Source organism: Myripristis murdjan, chromosome 19 (assembly GCF_902150065.1).
Source record: "Myripristis murdjan chromosome 19, fMyrMur1.1, whole genome shotgun sequence".
Classification (NCBI taxonomy): domain Eukaryota; kingdom Metazoa; phylum Chordata; class Actinopteri; order Holocentriformes; family Holocentridae; genus Myripristis; species Myripristis murdjan.
In genome coordinates, this window is record NC_043998.1 from 2670543 (window position 1) to 2676126 (window position 5584).

Sequence of the window (5584 nt, forward strand, 5' to 3'; positions counted from 1 at the left end):
GCTGCTTCCTTACTGCACCTTTAAGTTGCTTTTTGACAAGCGCTTTACCCGCTGCAACCTCAACTTCACCCAATCCTGAAAGAGGACACATAAACAAACCACAATGAGATGGATGAGATGAATTATGTTTTCTTCATCTTTTCCATTCATATAGCAGTGTGTGGAGTGACCCTGCTACCGTCTAATGAGAGCATTCAGGTCAATCTGGTAGTCATGGTAACAGAGTCCTGTGTGGTGTTCAGCTCTACAGGCTACATTTTAATTTTCTGTTAAAAAAAAAAAAAAAAAAACTTACTTTCATGTAAAATCTGGTCTCGTTGTGATCTATGCTAAGAGAACAAATATATTTTTTAACTGCACCTTTACCTGTTTTTTCACCCACGAAATCACCCGCTTTATCCACCAAGTCTTCCACAATGCCTGGGAGCAGACAGAGACACACACACACACACACACACACAATTAGTTTTTGCAATTTTTGTCATGTAACATACAGCCATACATATTATAGTCTACAAATACAGACACTGAAAACCAATAAAGAGTAGACAATAAAAACAGGAGTGAACAATTAAATCAGACGGCAACATGTGAATATAAATATAAACCATTCATGTTAGAGGTTGATAAACTGTAGCCGCAAATTTAGGTTGGGTGGTTTAACCTCCACTATATTCCTGGGCTCATAGCACCTGTTGTACATCTGAACAACTGAGCAAAGACCAAACCGGCAAATCATCAATCAAGCACACTTAATGTGGATCATGAGGCGCAGATATACTCCTCAGGCTGGGGTATTTGATGTAAGTTTTGTTTTAGCAGTCCCTCCCCCTAGCTGACGTTTACTGCAGTGAATAATTTTAATTGCAGGAGCTCATGCCTCCTGCAGTCATTGTATAGCTTTTTTTTTAATGTTGAATCCCAACAAAGCAAGTGGCTTCAATGATTGAAAAGGAGCATCCATCTCCAAGATCCAAAGCCAACAAGCTGCCGTACATGTCACGTCCCTACTCACAGTACCTGTGTTACATCCGAGAAAACAGACTACAGACCAAACATCAATCAAGTGCACTTAATGTGGAGAACAAAACCAGATAGTTCACCTCCTTTCTTCTCGTCCTTGTTGCCTCCCATGAAGCCCTTCACCACGTCCAGTGGACTACCTGTGAGACCACAGACACAAAGACATCATCACAGATCCACTCAAGCAGATCACTGCGTGTGCAGCAGAGCTAATTTACTTGAAAAAAAAAAAAAAAAAAAGATCATGCTTAGGCTACCTGGTGGCATCCACATGTTTTAAATTTATTGCCGTATTTTCCAGAATGTATTTTGTCTTTTTTTTCTTTTATTGCCACCAGGTAGCCTAAGCATGATGAGGTTGCAACAGGTACTTGGATTGGACAAAACAGATTACCTCCGTCACCTCCTTTCTCCTGGTCGTTGCTGCCTCCCGTGATTTGATTGAATAGGTCCATTGTACCACCTGTGAGACCACAGACACAAAGACATCATCACAGATCCACTTAAGCAGATCACTGTGTGTGCAGCAGAGCTAATTAACTTAGCAGTTAACTCAAAAAAAGGATCACACAAGTGACGCTCAGCATTGACATGGAGTTTCTACCAGGTTCTGTGTGGAAAAGGAACAAATGCCCTAACATGAGGAATAAATGCACTTTTGCTTTTTCCCCATTCAGTTCAGATGTTAATTTCATAGCAGTCTGTCTCAGGTAAAGCTCCACTGAATACTGTTATTAGCAGGAGCTCATTCCCTGCAGCTATTGCATGGTCTTTTTATGTTGAAAACCAATCAAGCCAAACATACAACAGTGTGCGATTAGTCAGTGCAGTAAATATGTAAAAAGAAGCTACAAGTGAGGGATGAACTGAAGTAACTCAAGCATCCTTTCATTTACTCTTCCAGAGCTGAAGACTGTGAATATCTTACCAAAGACCGACTTCTCAGCGGTGTGTTGGGTCCTTTGTTGATACCTTCCTGAGCTGAAAATGTGCAGTGGAGGTTGTTAGAGGGTTGAGTGTGTCTGTGTGTGTTTGTGGACTGTTACCTGAGGTGGTTCCGACCGTACACACCCCTGCCTGCATGAATCAAAGCCGGCTGGAGATCATTTTGCTCTGGGCGCAAGCAGACACACGGCAGCCCTGGGTGTGAGAGCTTTGAAACAGGAAAAACCACCAATGGCATCCTATGATTTGTAGGATGAGTCATGTTCAAAACAGTCATATGCTGTCAGTAAACACACTCAGATGTAAAGGGCCTCATTAATATAAAAATGCAGAACACGTTTTTGTGTGGGGCAACACCCTTTCACTTTTACTGAGGTTGCATCGGGGCGTTGTCTACATGTGGATCAACCCTGGTGTGGCTGCTTTTTATTTTACCTGCAAGCAAAAGCCTCAGCTGTGTTTGGGCAAGACCAAGTGTATGTGCTGTGAGAATGGGAAAATACTGGCTGGCAGGACCATTAAACATGATTATAAGATGCCATGCCAACCTAATTTCAAGTGTGTGTGTGTGTCAGGGAGTGAGAGAGAGAGAGAGAGAGAGAGAGAAACTGATAGATAATGAGTCACATTTATAGTACACACCCCTGGCTTACCTGCTGGAGAAAGCTTCAGGACCAAAATACTGTGATTTTCTAGGAGAAAAATTTTAGCTGTCAGTGAGATAAGATGAGACCTTTCTCAGGCCGTCCTGATGCGTCAGCTTATCTTATCATTGCAGAATGTGGTTGAACAGCCCTTGAGACCTGTCTGTTAACATGCAGCTAAATCAACGTTTCCTCTGCTGTCATGACCCCAAAAATAATTTTGGACCTTTTTCTAATAGTCTAGATGGAAAGGGGGGTCCACGTGCATAGGGTGGGTTTTTTATCGGGACCTGCTTTTTCTAAATCCTTGAAGGGTGTATTTTAACATTCTGCCAGGTCCCAGGCTGAAATAATGTCCCATGGGCTTCATTTTAACCCTTTCTTACAAAACCCTGGTACAAAACCCAAAAATGGAAAAAATAGAAAATAGCATAACTTTTGAGCTATACATGCTACAGGGACAAATGAACACATTTTTCCATAAATTTGGACCCAGGGAATCCATTAAAATGGTTATTATTAAGATTCAAGCACATTTTGACTCCATTTCATGACAAAAACTACAAAAAACTAGGCAAAAATCATCAGATCACATCTATATTTCTCTGTTTACTAAATATCTTTGGGTGAATTTTTCTTGCCAATTATTTTTTCTCAATCCTTGAAGGGTGCACTTCAAGATTCTGCCAGGGACCAGGCTGAAGTCATGTCCCATGGGGTTCATTTTGAACCCTTTCTTACACATATCCTAACCAAACCCCAAATAGAAAAAAAAAAGAGCATAACTTTTGAAGTGCTCATCATAAAGAGACAAATGAACACAGTTTTCCATACAAGTTTGGCCAAAGGAATGCATTAAAATGATTATTAGAAAGATTCAAGCACATCCTGACTCCATTTCCAGACAAAAATCACACAAAAACAGCAATCAGACTGATAGTCCTGCGGCTACGCGCAATATTTTGATGGAATCGTGCACTTTATGATACAAGCATGAAATTTGGCACACTGTTAGAGCATGCCCTACGGATCATTTTTGGCTACCAGAAGCAAGCCTGGCGTGTCACTTCCTGGCTATCTGGCAGCAGCTGTACCCTTCTTGGCTGATAATCTTTATCTTCAGGCATGTTTCCTGCGTTAGGTTCCTTGTTTTAGCCATTTTTGTGTCTGAAGAACTTTCAAATGTGCTGGCTTTATATAGACACGAAGCTTGGCAACAAAAATTGTGTCTTTTAATAAAAAGAACGACCTTCATCACTGGTACCAAAATGACCCAATACTCAAAATTTCTTATGTATTTTTATGGAACCAATCAATTTGAAGTTTTGAATGGCTTTTTTAGGATTTGTTTAGTATTTTGGCTGTGACTGTACTAAAAGAAATTGCAGTTGAAGACCTAAGAGTGATTCTTAATGCAATATTTCACAAATGCATGGGGTGTCCGAAAACGTTTTTCCACCACTGTACATATTTTGATGGTTTTTACTATTATTTAATTAACTGAATGCCAGAAATATGTAGTGAAATAGTTGCTAGCATGTTGTAAATAGTACCACTGTATTCGTCATCCTTGAAAATGTAGGATTAGCCACCAGGATCAAGGTCCTAGGTGGTCTAGAACCTGAGTTACAGGTAAAATCACAGCAGGTGGCAGTCATTTTGAAAAATGGTTGCCACGATTACCACGGGACAAATCTGCGATGGCCCTTATAGCCAAAAATGATCCTGAGGGCATGCTCTAACAATGTGCCAAATTTCATGCTTGTACACAGCCAAATACAGCCAAATACAGCCAAAATACTAAACAAATCCTAAAAAAGCCATTAAAAACTTCAAATTGATTGGTTCCATAAAAATACATAAGAAATTTTGAGTATTGGGTCATTTTGGTACCAGTGATGAAGGTCGTTCTTTTTATTAAAAGACACAATTTTTGTGTCTATATAAAGCCAGCACATTTGAAAGTTCTTCAGACACAAAAATGGCTAAAACAAGGAACCTAACGCAGGAAACTCAGCCAAGAAGGGTACAGCTGCCACCAGATAGCCAGGAAGTGACACGCCAGGCTTGCTTCTGGTAGCCAAAAATGATCCGTAGGGCATGCTCTAACAGTGTGCCAAATTTCATGCTTGTATCATAAAGTGCACGATTCCATCAAAATATTACGTGTAGCCGCTGGACTATCAGTCTGCTTGTTGTTTTTGTGGGTTAGGGTTAGGGTTACAAATGGAGTCAGGATGTGCTTGAATCTTTCTAATAACCATTTTAATGCATTCATTTGGCCAAACTTGTATGGAAAACTGTGTTCATTTGTCTCTTTATGATGAGCACTTCAAAAGTTATGCTCTTTTTTTTTCTATTTGGGGTTTGGTTAGGATATGTGTAAGAAAGGGTTCAAAATGAACCCCATGGGACATGACTTCAGCCTGGTCCTGGCAAAATCTTGAAGTGCACCCTTCAAGGATTAAGAAAAAATAATTGGCAAGAAAAATTCACCCAAAGATATTTAGTAAACAGAGAAATATAGATGTGATCTGATGATTTTTGCATAGTTTTTTGTAGTATTTGTCATGAAATGGAGTCAAAATGTGCTTGAATCTTAGTAATAACCATTTTAATGGATTCCCTGGGTCCAAATTGTATGGAAAAATGTGTTCATTTGTCCCTGTAGCATGTATAGTTCAAAAGTTATGCTATTTTCTATTTTTTCCATTTTGGGGGTTTGTACCAGGGTTTTGTAAGAAAGGGTTAAAATGAAGCCCATGGGACATTATTTCAGGCTGGTATCTGGCAGAATGTTAAAATACACCCTTCAAGGATTTAGAAAAAACAGGTCCCGGTAAAAAAACCCACCCTATGTGCGTGGACCCCCCTTTCCATCTAGACTATAAAGCCCTCTCGACCGCAATCCAATCATCTCCATGCCATGCTGTATTAAGACAAATGCATACAGACACTCTGGACACAACAGC